The following is a 15,549-nucleotide window of genomic DNA, read 5'->3' on the forward strand; positions in this document are numbered from 1 at the left end:
CCGTGTTTGGAGGAGGAGGAATGCTGCCTATAACCCCAAGAACCCCATCACCACCGCGAAACATGGAAGTGGAAACATTATGCTTTGGGGGTGTTTTTCTGCTAAGGGGACAGGACAACTTCACCGCATCAAAGGGACGATGGATGGGGCCATGTACCGTCAAATCTTGGGTGAGAACCTCCTTCCCTCAGCCAGAGCATTGAAAGTGGGTCGTGGATGGGTATTCCAGCATGAAAATGACCCAAAACACATGGCCAAGGCAACAAAGGAGCGGCTCAAGAAGAAGCACATTAAGGTCCTGGAGTGGCCTAGCCAGTCTCCAGACCTTAATCCGAAAGAAAATTTGTGGAGGGAGCTGAAGGTTCGAGTTGCCAAACGTCAGCCTCAAAACCTTCATGACTTGGAGAAGATCTGCAAAGAGGAGTGGGACAAAATCCCTCCTGATATGTGTGCATACCTGGTGGACAACTGCAAGAAACGTCTGACCTCTGTGATTACCAACAAGGGTTTTGCCACCAAGTACTAAGTCATGTTTTGCAGAGGGGTCAAATACTTATTTCCCTCATTAAAATGCAAATCAATTTATAACATTTTTGCCATGCGTTTTTCTGGATTTTAGTGTTGTTAATCTGTCTCTCACTGTTCAAATAAACCTACCATTAAAATTATAGACTGATCATTTCTTTGTCAGTGGGCAAACGTACAAAATCATCAAGGGATCAAATACTTTTTTCCCTCACTGTACATCAAAATAAAACTTAACTTCTTTTAATCCAGCCGCTGGCTTTACGACGAAAGCACACCATGCGATTATCTGAGGACAGCGCCCCGCATACAGAAGCATGAAAAACATATTTCAACCAGGCACGTGCAACACGAAAGTCAGAAATAGCGATATAATAAATGCCCTACCTTTGATGATCTTCTTCTGTTGGCACTCCAAAAGGTCCTTTTGTTCGATAATGTCCTTCTTTATATCCATAAAAACTCAGTTTAGCTGGCGCGCTTCAGTCAATAATCCACCCCTTTTCCCTCCATCAAAATGCATACAAAATGAATTTCACACGTTACTATTAAACTTTTCCAAACAAGTCAAACAATGTTTACAATCAAACCTTAGGTATCCTAATACGTAAATAAACAATAAAATTTAAGTCGGAGAATCGTTATTGTCTTTACCGGAAAAACATACCAAAGAACGCGTTCTCTTTTACGCGCTTGGAAACACTACAGCCAAAATGGGAGCCACCTAGAAAAACAACCATTTCTGGCTCATTTTTCCAAAAAACAGTATGAAACTCTTTCTAAAGACTGTTGACATCTAGTGGAAACCCTAGGAACTGCAATCTGGGGGGATTTCGCCTTATAATAAAAGTGACAGCCATTGAAAACAGTGGTAGGCTTAACATTTTTTGGGGGGGGATGGTTTGTCCTTGAGGTTTCGCCTGCCATATCAGTTCTGTTATACTCAGACCATTCGCAAAACAGCTCACCTCATTTGTAAAGAACACCAGCAGTATGATCTCTATCATTGAATCTCTCGATCCTCTCCCTGAGAATACCTTGTTAGTTACTTTTGATGTTGAGTCGTTATACGCTAATATTCCACACGAGGGTGGTATTGAAGCTATGGAACATTTTCTTCTGCAACGTGACCCTAATGAACTACCTTCCAGTGCCTGCATTATAATATTGGCTGAAATAGTACTCACACAACTATTTCGTGTTTCTAAATGATTTCTTTATTCAGACGAAGGGTACTGCTATGGGATCCCCCATGGCTCCTAACTATGCTAATTTGTATGTGGGTTACATGGAGAAACAGTCTATTTTCAATCCTCTCAAAAATGTTTTCTTGCCTTACATCATTATTTGGAAACGGTATATTGATGATATTTTTGTTCTATGGAGGGGTGATGCAAAACAGCTCCAGGCATCCCATGCTTTTCTTAACTCCTGTTCTGAACATTTGAGATTTACTATGCAATCTGATACACGTCAAATCAGTTTCCTTGATCTTCTGATCTTGTGTGAAAATAATGTTCTATACACTGATCTTTACAGGAAACCTATTGATCGTAACAGTTTGTTGAGGACTGACAGTTGTCACCTACTTCCCTTGAAAAATTGTTTGCCCTACAGCCAATTCTGTCGAATCAACAGAATTTACAAAAAACAATCAGATTTCGACAAAAATATTGCTGAGACGCAAAGAAAGTTCAAGGAGAGGGGGTACAAAAATAATCAGATTAATATTGCCATTGATAAAATTCAAAACAAAACATGACCTTTTTCAAGGTCAGTCTCGCAAAAAGACGCATTCTTGCGTTCTAACTATCCGCTATTCAAAGTGCTCTGAACAAATTAAGGGAATCGTTCACAAACACTGGCACATTCTAAAATACGATGATAGTCTCGGTAATGTGTTTTCGGACCTTCCCTTGGTCGTATTCTCGCGGGGCAGAAATCTGAGACCAATTGGTACACTCTGATTTACCACCCCAAGATATTCCTGAACAACGTCTATTTGCTCCCCTACTGAATGGAAATAATCTATAAATGTAGATCCTTCAAACACCCACAAACAGGGAAATCGATCCCAATCAAAGGTGTTATTACATGCTCCACTAAGGCAGTTATTTATCTTATAACTTGTACTTGTGGTAAAAATTATTTGGGTAAAACAAAGCGTGAATTAAAAGTACGTATCTCAGAGCATCGTAGCACCATTAGGTGCAAAAACTTGACTTACCCAGTTGAGGCCCACTTTTTGGAAGCAAACCACTCGATTTCGTCTCTGCGTTATATTGGCATCGAACATGTCACCCTCCCTAGGAGAGGGGGTGACCTTGATAATTTATTGTTAAAATGAGAGGCTGCCTGGATCTTTAACTTAAAGACCCTTGCACCCTTCGGTCTCAACATAGACTTTGATCTTAAGCCATTCTTGTGATTATTGTGACTTTGCCATTGTAATTGTTTGTAAGCTTGTGTAGTCTAAAATGAATTTATGATGGTATGCTATCCATTTGTTTTTTTGTATGGTGTTCTTTGTATGCCATTTTTATATTTGAGAATTAACCAATGATATTAGGCCACACTTGGCCATGATTACAGACACATGTGTGTCTTTTGACACTATATAAACGAGTCATCTCGCAGTGTTTGTGATCATACCCTGATGAAGACAGCTTGGCTGTCGAAACGTTGGATATTACATTTTTGCATCTGAGCTCCTAGAGTGTGCGGCTCTCCCTTATTTTCAACTGTTATACTCACAGACATAATTATAACAGTTTTAGAAACTTTAGAGTGTTTTCTATCCATATCTACCAATTATATGCATATCCTAGGTTCTGGGCCTGAGTAACAGGCAGTTTACTTTGGGCATGATTTTCATCCGGATGTGAAAATACTGCTCCCTACCCAAGAGAGGTTAATGTCCAGAAGCTCTTTTCGGTCTTAACAGATGGTAGCAGCAACATTATGTACAAAACAAGTTACGAACAACGTGAAAAAACAAACAAAATAGTTTGATTGGTTGAGAGCCGATAAGACGGCAGCCCTACCCTCTGGCGCCATCACTCTGCATATAGGTCTCTCCATGGGTGGGAGGATGATTTATTTTACTGACTTGAACGATTTATCCATTCTTCCTTCCATCCCTCCATCTCTCCCCAGTCTTCCTCTCATCTGAGGACCTAGTGAGGGTGGAGCTCAGTCAGAGAGCTGTTGAGGGACTGGTTAGGAAGAACACTTCTACAGCCAGTGAGGTGAGAGGTCACACATAGTTAAGATGGTAAATATTTGTCAACATAGTGGTTCATCTTGTAAGTAAAAGGGAATATGTTTGATCGTCTATGTTAATTTACATTAGTGCAAATTGTCCACCGATATTCATATAATTTCTTGCCACTTTTGTATGTAAGAAAATTTATTTCCCCAGGCACACACATTTGTCTTTGTTATTATGAAAGTAATTTGTGCAGAATGCACTTTTTCCCACTCATTCACCAAATCTATTTACATTGCTTATGCATATTCGGTGGCCTGACTGTGTCCAGACTGTCAAATTCCAAACACAATACAATACCCATCCTGGCAGATCTGAACCCAATGCATGCACAAATTGACTTTCATGCATCCAGACCTAATGTAGCTTGGAGTGATCGGATGACAGAAATTGCATTTAACTGCCAGGTGTAACCAAGGCCATAGATGCTACATATCCATTACTTTGAGTGTTTTATATAATATAACTAAATGTGTTTCTTTGTGTTGCAGGGGCAGTCAGGAAATGAAACACTTAAAATAAGGGCTGTGTTTCGTGTAGGCTTACCCTGACTTGACGTTTTGATAACTGTAAATCTCTCTAGGATAGTGGTTCCCAAACTTTTTAATAGTCCCGTACCCCTTCAAACATTCAACCTCCAGCTGTGTACCCCCTCTAGCACGAGGGTTGGCGCATTCTCAAATGTAGTTTTTTTGCCATCATTGTAAGCCTGCCACACAGATACTATACGATACATTTATTAAACATAAGAATGAGTATGGGTTTTTGTCACAACCCGGCTTGTGGTGATGGATTCTACATTTTGAACATTGAGATATTAGAGACATGATAGATCAGACGCATAGTCTATTAAGGAGTGAGATCTGTAGAAAGACAGAGTGGCTGTGGAATGTGCTGGGTGGACGGGAGGAGATCAAAGGATTGCTCTAGGGGAGGCAGCTGGACATCTGTGGACTAGGCGAAGGAGGGATTGAAGTCAGGAGGTGAGGTCAGATCCCCTGAAGGGAGTAATATGGGTTTAGTATCCTGTTACCCTCTCCCTGTGGAACCATAAGATGTAAGGATTAGAGAGAAGGAGTGTCTTAAGTGGGATATATATATCTGTGATGGTGAGACATGTTTGTCTGTCTGAATTACAGCTGTACAGACCCTTTATGCAGAATTAAACTTGGTTAAAGCTTCTCTAGAGTCAGTAAGTTATTTACTCTGAAAAATAAGAACCTAACAGATGGCGTTATCGGCAGGATTCACCACGATTTGTAGTCAAACCAAAGAGTCCAGATAAGTGGCGCAGAGCTGGCAACAAAGAAGGTAGGCTAGTTCCTATATCTGTTTCCACTTATTTTGACATCTTGGGGAGATGAGAATCGTTGGCTGAACTAATTATGGGATACGGACCTGGAGAGCCTGAGTTTAAATCAGTAGGCCCATTGTATAACAACTGGTCGTAGCTTTATAGTAAATGGTAAGTCCCGGAAGGTAAACTCATACAGGCTGGTACCTGTAGGGTAAGTCCTAGGGGGTAAATCCCTAGTAGGTTGGTTCCTGCTAGTACTATAAAGTAAATGGTAAATTCCTAGTAGGTTGGTTCCTGCTAGTACTATAAGTATAGGGTGAGTCCCGGAAGGTAAGCCCGCGCAGGCTGGAACCTGCGAAGGGTAAGTCCTAGGGGGTAAATCCCGGCGGGGTTGGTTCCCTGCATAGCTGTAATGGGCCTAGTTGTAGTGGCCGTAAAAGTGTGTGTGTGAATGGGAGTTTATTTTTGTGCACTGTTGGGGTGGTGAACCATGGCAGATTATGTGGAAATAGGATGACAAGTGTGAATGATTTTGGTGATGTGTGTTATCAATAATAGGAATATTGGAGGAAATAAGGGACAAAGCCATTAAGTAATCCATATTCTCCAGTAATAAATTCGCAGACGCTATGGTATCGGTTCTAATACAAGGTATTAAGTGCCGTGACCAATTAATTATTATCCGGGGAAGTGTGTAGTGCTATCTTAGAAAATAGTTAATAGAAGGTGTGTATTACAGACGGGAGTGAAGGAATCTAAAATACCCTGAACACCGTCGGGAGTGTTTAGGGAATAATAACTATTGATATGGTGACAAATGGACCCGTTTCTCCCTGTAATATAGAGCTAGCAGATTTTAATAAAACCATGGAGACGCTAAAAGAAGCGCACGAGCATTCTACCAATTTGACTGGAATATGGGAAACATGTAGTAAATTAGATCAAATTGGACATTTTCCTGCTGATGGAGAATTGAAATCAAATAAAGACTTCAGGGAGGCAATTATGACTTGGCATAAAGACATACAAACAGAATCAAAAGCTCAATGTACCAGCGTTTTGATATCGACATTCTATTAACATAAAATGCATCATGATAAACCCAGAATTAGTACCAGTAAGCTACTACGGAAGGACTGGAAATGGGAGTGGATTGATAGAAGTTGCACTCCTGTATTGATGGCAGATTTGAACCCTGTGATCAAAACGGTAATTGGGGGGGTGGTAGATTTAATTCAAGACAATGTTTTGAGAGTGGAATATAACTCCGCTCACTTCGCAGACGTGCGAGGGGTTAATAGGGCCATAGAGAAAATCACTAACTATAGTTTCAATGGCCAAGATAAGACTAAGAAACGTAGCGAAAAAACATCAAAGCGTAAGGAAAGCTCCTTGTTTTAGATGTGGGACTATCGGGCATTGGAAGAATGAGTGTAAGGTGATACTGGAACCTACTGCATCAGAAGGAAATGCCTCTATACAAGAGTTTGCATCTTTTTCAAAAGAGTAACAACTAATCGTTTTGAGGTTAGCAAGAATGGAACTTTCACCTAGCGGTGTATAGTCTCTGTTCGATTGATAAGTGGTTCATAGAGATTACAGTTTCTATGTGATGGAAGACGTATGAGATCACGTTTTACCTAACTTTTAGTAGAGTACCGATGGGATTTAAAAATAGTCCCACTTGGTATCATTTTGCATTGAAACAATCGTTGAAAGGGTGTCAATTTGTAGGTTCTGTGTTGGTACAATACGTGGATAATTTTTTACTTTTTTTAAAGTTTTGTCACATTTCCTTTAAAACAGCTTATATATATATATTCAATTTTGTTAGACATTTTATTCCGTCATTCTCTGAAATTGCTGAGCCACTTACAGAGTTGACGAAAGGGGGGAAGGGTCCCCATGAGAGGATAGAGTTGAATCAAGAGTGTAAGGAAGCGTTTGTAGAATTAAAGGAGCAATTGTGTGAAGTGCCAGCATTGGGATTGCCAAACCTAAAATTATCTTTAGAAAAATGTTGTTCATGAACAGAAAGAACATTGTAGCGCGATGGTTATGCAAAAATCAGGAGAGGCACGAGGAATGCCACCAAATTGTTAGTAAATTCCCCGGAAGTTTGCGGGGGGTATGCTAGTTCTGAACGTCACATGCTAATTTAAAAAGCTGGTTTTTGATATAAATATGAACTTGATTGAACAAAACATGCATGTATTGTATAACATAATGTCCTAGGTGTGTCATCTGATGTGACGTTCAGAACTAGCATACTTCCGGGGAATTTGCTAACAATTTACTAAATTACTCACGATAAACGTTCACAAAAAACTTAACAATTATTTTAAGAATTATAGATACAGAACTCGATACACTCGATATGTCCGATTTTAAAATAGCTTTTTGGTGAAAGCACATTTTGCAATATTCTAAGTACATAGCCCAGCCATCACGGGCTAGCTATTTAGACACCCGGCAAGTTTAGCACTCACCAATATCAGATTTACTATTATAAAAGTTTGATTACCTTTTGTTGTCTTCGTCAGAATGCACTCCCAGGACTGCTACTTCAATAACAAATGTTGGTTTGGTCAAAAATAATCCATCGTTATATCCGAATAGCGGCGTTTTGTTCGTGCGTCCCAGACACTATCCGAAATGGTAAATCAGGGTCGTGCGCATGGCGCAATTCGTGACAAAAAAAATCTAAATATTCCATTACCGTACTTCGAAGCATGTCAACCGCTGTTTAAAATCCATTTTGTGCCATTTTTCTCATAAAAAAGCGATAATATTCCGACCGGGAATGTCCATTTAGCTAAACAGAGGAAAGAAAACAAAGCTTTCGGTCGACGCGGGCACGAGACTGAGTCTCACAGTACTGTAACCAGCCACTACCCAGACGCGCTACTTTTTTTCAGCCAGAGCCTGCAAAGCCACGATTCAGCATTTTGCCGCCTTCTGAGAGCCTATGGCAGCCGTAGGAAGTGTCACGGGACAGCTAAGATCCTCACTCTTCAATAAACAGAGACAAGACGAACGACACCTTGTCAGACAGGCCACTTCCTGCATGAAAATTCTCAGGTTTTTGCCTGCCATATGAGTTCTGTTATACTCACAGACACCATTCAAACAGTTTTAGAAACTTTAGGGTGTTTTCTATCCAAAGCCAATAATTATATGCATATTCTAGTTACTGGGCAGGAGTAGTAACCAGATTAAATCGGGTACGTTTTTTTATCCAGCCGTGAAAATACTGCCCCCTAGCCATAACAGGTTATACAATACATGCATGTTTTGTTCAATCAAGTTCATATTTATATCAAAAACCAGCTTTTTACATTAGCATGTGACGTTCAGAACTAGCATACCCCCCGCAAACCTCCGGTGAATTTACTAAATTACTCACGATAAACGTTCACAAAAAACATAAATTATTTTAAGAATTATGGATACAGAACTCCTCTATGCACTCGCTATGTCTGATTTTAAAATAGCTTTTCGGTGAAAGCACATTTTGCAATATTCTAAGTAGATAGCCCGGCATCACAGGGCTTGCTATTTAGACACCCACCAAGTTTAGCCCTGACCAAAGTCAGATTTACTATAAGAAAAATATTATTACCTTTGCTGTCTTCGTCAGAATGCACTCCCAGGACTTCTACTTCAATAACAAATGTTGGTTTGGTTCAAAATAATCCATAGTTATGTTCAAATATCCTCTGTTTTGTTCGTGCGTTCAAGACACTATCCGAATGGTAAAGAAGGGTGACGCATTTCGTGACAAAAAATGTCTAAATATTCCATTACCGTACTTCGAAGCATGTCAACCGCTGTTTAAAATCAATTTTTATGCCATTTTTCTCGTAAAAAAGCGATAATATTCCGAATGGGAAAGCGTGTTTACGTTCAAAGAGAGAGAAAATAAAAACATGGGGTTGACTCGTGCATGCGCCTCCGTCCCATTGTCCTCTGATAGAGCACTTACCAAAAGCGCCAATGTTTTTCAGCCAGTGGCTGGAATTAAATCATTCAGCTTTTTCCCGCCTTCTGAGAGTCTATGGGAGCCGTAGGAAGTGTCACGTTACAGCAGAGATCCTCAGTTTTCAATAAACAGAGCCAAGAAGAACAAGAACTTGTCAGACAGGTCACTTCCTGTAAGGAATCTTCTCAGGTTTTTGCCTGCCATATGAGTTCTGTTATACTCACAGACACCATTCAAACAGTTTTAGAAACTTTAGGGTGTTTTCTATCCTAAGCCAATCATTATATGCATATTCTCGTTTCTGGGAAGTAGTAATAACCAGATTAAATCGGGTACGTTTTTTATCCGGCCGTGCATATACTGCCCCCTACCCCCAACAGGTTAACAAGAAGGGTATCTTTAATCCTATGTATAACACTTGTATCTTTCATCAATGTTAATGATGAGTATTTCTGTAATGTGATATGGTTCTCTGCATTTTCACCGGATGTTTGTTTGAGACAATGCATTTCTGAACATAACTCGCCAATTTCAAATGAGGTTTTTGGACATAAAGATTAACTTTATCGAACAAAACAAACATTTATTGTGTAACATGGAGTCCTGGGAGTGCCACCAGATGAAGATCATCAAAGGTTAGTGATTCATTTTAACGCTATTTCTGACTTTTGTGACACCTCTCCTTGGCTGGAAAATGTCTATGGTTTTTTTGTGGCTAGGCGCTGTCCTAACATAATTGCATGGTGTGCTTTCGCCGTAAAGCCTTTTTGAAATCGGACACTGTGGTTGGATTAAGAAGAAGTTTATCTTTAAAATGGTGTATAATACTTGTATGTTTGAGGAATTTTAATTATGAGATTTCTGTTGTTTGAATTTGACGCACTGCAATTTCACTGGATGTAGGCCAGGTGTTCCGCTAGCGGAACCCCCTTCCCAGAAAGGTTAACCTCTTCGATATAGGGGGGCAGTATTTTCACGGCCGGATGAAAAACGTACCCTAATTAAACAGCCTACTACTCGGGCCCAGAGTCAAATATTTGCATATTATTAGTAGATTTGGATAGAAAACACTCTGAAGTTTCTAAAACTCTTTGAATGGTGTCTGTGAGTATAACAGAACTCATATGGCAGGCAAAAACCTGAGAAAAAGTCAACCAGGAAGTGAAGGGTCTGAGAAATGTAGTTCTTCTTTCTAGTCCCTTTCGAAACTACAGTATCTGTGGGGTCACGTTGCACTTTCTAAGGCTTCCATTGGCTGTCTAAAGCCTTCAGAAAGTGTTTTGAGCATTCCCCTGTCACTGGACAGAGAATAGAATCTCAGTTTCTGAGTGGACTGCCTGGGGACAAAGCGATTGGATATGCGCGTTCCTGCGAGCACACTGTTACTTCTTTTTTCTCCTAGAATGAATACGCTATTGTCCGGTTTGAATATTATCACATTTCTACGAGAAAAATACCATAAAGATTGATTTTTAACAGCGTTTGACATGCTTCTAAGTACGGTAATGGAACATTTTGACTTTTTGTGTCTCGAATTGCGCCCGCGCGTTAGCCTTTGGATAGTGACCTGAAGGCACGAACAAAACGGAGGTATTTGGACATAAAAATGGATTATTTCGAACAAAAATGAAATTTCTTGTGGAAGTAGCAGTCCTGGGAGTGCATTCTTACGAAGATCAGCAAAGGTAATACGATATTTCTAATACTAATTCTGAGTTTAGGTGACCCTGAAGTTGGCGGGTGTCTGAATAGCTCGCCGTGATTGCGAGCTATGTACTCAGAATATTGAAAAATGTGTTTTCTCCGTAAAGCTATTTTAAAATCTGACACAGTGGTTGCATAAAGAAGTAGTCTGTCTATAATTCTTAAAATAATTGTTCTGTATTTTGTCAACGTTTATGATGAGTATTTTTGTAAATTCACTGGAAGTTTTTGGTGGGATTTTTTTTTTCTGAACATCAAGCGCAAATGTAAAATGCTGTTTTTGGATATAAATATGAACTTTATCGAACAAAACATACATGTATTGTGTAACATAATGTCCTAGGAGTGTCATCTGATGAAGATCGTCAAAGGTTAGTGCATAATTTAGCTGTGTTTTCGGTTTCTGTGACATATACCCTTGCTTGGAAAACGGCTGTGTGATAATTTGTATCTATGTACTCTCCTAACATAATCTAATGTTTTGCTTTCGCTGTAAAGCCTTTTTGAAATCGGACAATGTGGTTGGAATAACAAGAAGTTTATCTTTAAAATGGTGTAAAATAGTTGATTGTTTGAGAAAATTGAATTTTGTATTTTGTTTGGGATAGGGTGCAGTATTTTCACGGCCGGATAAAAATGTATCTGATTTAATCTGGTTACTACTCCTGTCAAGAAACTAGAATATGCATACAATTAGTAGATTTGGATAGAAAACACCCTAAAGTTTCTAAAACTGTTTGAATGGTGTCTGTGAGTATAACAGAACTCATATGGCAGGCCAAAACCTGAGAAGATTCCATACAGGAAGTGCCCTGTCTGACAATTTGTTCTCCTTCTAGGGCATCTCTATCAAAAATACATCTCTGCTGTAACGTGACATTTTCTACGGCTTCCATTGGCTCTAGGAAGGCGCCAGAAAGTGGAATGGGAGCTCTCCAGTCTCTGGGCGAAAAACAGCAGGGGTTTTTGTGAGTGGTCCTTCTGAGAACAATGACACTGAGGCGCGCGTGCACGAGACGACTCCATTTTTTTCTTTCAGTGTTTGAATGAACAGGACGTCGCCCGGTTGGAATATTATCGCTATTTTACGAGAAAAATAGCATAAAAATGTATTTTAAACAGCGTTTGACATGCTTCGAAGTACGGTAAGGGAATATTTAGCATTTTTTTGTCACGAAATGCGCCGGCGCGTCACCCTTCGGATATTGACTTGAACGCACAAACAAAACAGAGCTATTTGGATATAACTATAGATTATTTCGAACCAAAACAACATTCGTTGTTGAAGTAGAAGTCCTGGGAGTGCATTCTGACGAAGAACAGCAAAGGTAATCCAATTTTTCTTATAGTAAATCTGAGTTTGGCGAGGGCCAAACTTGGTGGGTGTCAAATTAGCTAGCCGTGATGGCCGGGCTATCTACTCAGAATATTGCAAAATGTGCTTTCACCGAAAAGCTATTTTAAAATCTGACACCGCGATTGCATAAAGGAGTTCTGTATCTATAATTCTTAAAATAATTTATGTTTTTTGTCAACGTTTATCGTGAGTAATTGAGTAAATTCACCGGAAGTTTGCGGTGGGTATGCTAGTTCTGAACAATACATGCTAATGTAAAAAGCTGGTTTTTGATATAAATATGAACTTGATTGAACAAAACATGCATGTATTATATAACATAATGTCCTAGGAGTGTCATCTGATGAAGATCATCAAAGGATAGTGCTGCATTTAGCTGTGGTTTTGGTTTTTGTGACATATATGCTTGCTTTGAAAATGGCTGCGTGATTATTTTTGGGAGGGTACTCTCCTGACATAATCTAATGTTTTGCTTTCGTTGTAAAGCCTTTTTGAAATCGGACAATGTGGTTAGATAAAGGAGAGTCTTGTCTTTAAAATGGTGTGAAATAGTCATATGTTTGAGAAATTGAGGTTTTTGCATTTTTTAGGTATTTGTAATTCGCGCCACTCTATACCATTAGCGGAACGTCTGTCCCTAACAGGTTTAAACCGCTTTTTGTTTCGTCTTTCTATCTCATTAGCACAAGCAATTTTAAGCTTCTCTAGCAAAACCTCATCTGATGTTTCGCTACCTAGCAGGAGAGGCTGCATGTCTATCCTGATACTGTCACTCTGGAGACCTGTAAGGACTGTGTAAACACATGCGCTGGACTAGAGCAGGGTCATACTTAATCCCTGATTCTGACTCCTGGGATGCAAACAGTACTTTCTGCCTCAAATCTAAGATGCACATCAGGAAGCTTGAGGGGTCTCCTTGCTATGCTGTGCTTCTGAAGCTAGCTGTTTGTAAAGCTCTGTTGCACTCTTCTCTTGGAAGCAGGATACATCTAAGTGTGGGAAGAGTTAGCTGGGGTTTACCTTCCAAGTAGCTGCGTAGCTGTGAGCCTAGAGAAATAGCCCTGACTACTGCGTCTACGATTTCTACCTCAGGATAGCCTCTGTTAAGTCCATTCTCGATATGATGGGCAAGGCTGGAAAAAAATCTGTTTATCTTTCTGGCCCGGTTCACCTATCTGACCAGAAATGTTACTCTTTGCGCCAGTATGAGCTGGGCTGTGCACTGGGTGAGAGCGGCACGCTCCCCTGAAGATTGGCATGGGGTCGGGGCTGACGCAGAGAATCACTGGCTTTGGCTGCAGTAATCTGCTCAGTTCCCACCCCTTGTTGTGGGGTTACAGTTCTCAGTTCCTCTATTCTGTGATGTGTTCCGGCTGTTTCAATATCATGGTCAGTTTGCCCTGTTTTGTTATCCATGCCACTGATCATCTCTGTCATTTTGTCTTTAAGTAGCAACAATTCCGACATGCCGCCATCTTCTAACTCTGCAACTTCCTCTCTTTCAAGGAACATCATAATGTGAGTCATCAATGATATGCGGGATTTGTCTTGAACATCTCTTCTCTATTCGCCTGATATGTCAAGGAAATCACATATCTGTCGTAGCTTGTCTTTAGTCAGGGTGTGCAATTCTCCTACTACCTCTTCCTGTAGTTCTTCAAAGGCGGATGTCATGTTGACAGAACAGGAGGAACTTTTACTGTGCAGGAGTTGACTCTGAATTAGATCGTCCTTACTGTCTCTGATGGTCGATCAATGGCCTCAGTTGACACGTACTTAACCACCAACTTCCAGCTCGGAATTCAGCGACCAGGATATGGAAACTGGACATCTGAGCAGCAATCTCAGTGGAGCCTCCAAAAATGTTACGCCCTTGAAAAAGGGGAGAAATAATCTAGATCTATATCGACACTAAAACGAGTCCTACATCGACATAACCCGAAAGGCCGCTCAGCAAGGAAGAAGCCACTGCTCCAAAACCGCCATAAAAAAGCCAGACTACGGTTTGCAACTGCACATGTGGACAAAGATCGTACTTTTTGGAGAAATGATGAATGAAACAAAAATTGAACTGATTGGCCATAATGACCATCATTATGTTAAGGGGAGAAAGGGGGAGGCTTGCAAGATGAAGAACACCATCCCAACCGTGAAGCACGGGGGTGACAGCATCATGTTATGGAGGTGCTTTGCTGCAGGAGGTGCACTTATCAAAATATATGGCATCATGAGGAGGGAAAATAGTGGATACATTGAAGCAACATCTCAAGACATCAGTCAGGAAGTTAAAGCTTGGTTGCAAATGGGTCTTTCAAATGGACATTGACCCCAAGCATACTTTCAAAGTTGTGGCAAAATGGCTTAAGGACAACAAAGTCGAAGGCACTGGAGGGGCCATCACAAAGCCCTGACCTCAAGCCAATAGAAAATGTTTGGGCAGAACTGAAAAAGCGTGTGCGAGCAAGAAGGCCTACAAACATGACTCAGTTACACCAGCTCTGTCAGGAGGAATGGGCCAAAATTCACCCAACTTATTGTGGGAAGCTTGTGGAAGGCTACCTGAAACGTTTGACCCAGGTTAAACAATTTAAAGGCAATGCTACCAAATACTAATTGAGTTATTGTAAACTTTTGACCTACTGGGAATGTGATGAAAGAAATAAAAGTTGAAATAAATCACTCTCTACTATTATTCTGACATTTTACATTCTTAACCTGTTGAGGGTAGGGGGCAGTATTGACACGGCTGGATAAAAAACGTACCCGATTTAATCTGGTTACTACTCCTGCCCAGTAACTAGAATATGCATATAATTATTGGCTTTGGATAGAAAACACTCCAAAGTTTCTAAAACTGTTTGAATGGTGTCTGTGAGTATAACAGAACTCAAATGGCAGGTCAAAACCTGAGAGATTCCTTTACAGGAAGTGGCCTGTCTGACCATTTATTGTCTTTCTTTGACATCTCTTTCCAAAACTTAGGATCTCTGCGGTAACGTGACACTTCCCACGGCTCCAATAGGCTCTCAGAGCCCGGGAAAAACCTGAATGTCGTCATTCCAGCCCCAGGCTGAAACACATTATCGCCTTTCTCAAGTGGCCGATCAAGGGACAGTGGGCTTAGGCGTGTGCACGAGTCGCCCCCGTCTTTGTGTTTTTTCCTCTGTTTACCGAAAAGGAGATTCCCGGTCGGAATATTATCGCTTTTTTACGAGATAAATGGCATAAAAATTTATTTTAAACAGCGGTTGACATGCTTCGAAGTACGGTAATGGAATATTTAGAAATTTTTTTGTCACGAATTGCACCATGCTCGTAACCCTGATTTACCCTTTAGGATAGTGTCTGGAACGCACGAACAAAACGCCGCTATTTGGATATAACGATGGATTATTTGGGACCAAACCAACATTTGT

This window comes from Salmo salar, chromosome 17, assembly GCF_965601325.2.
Source record: "Salmo salar chromosome 17, fSalSal1, whole genome shotgun sequence".
Lineage (NCBI taxonomy): Eukaryota > Metazoa > Chordata > Actinopteri > Salmoniformes > Salmonidae > Salmo > Salmo salar.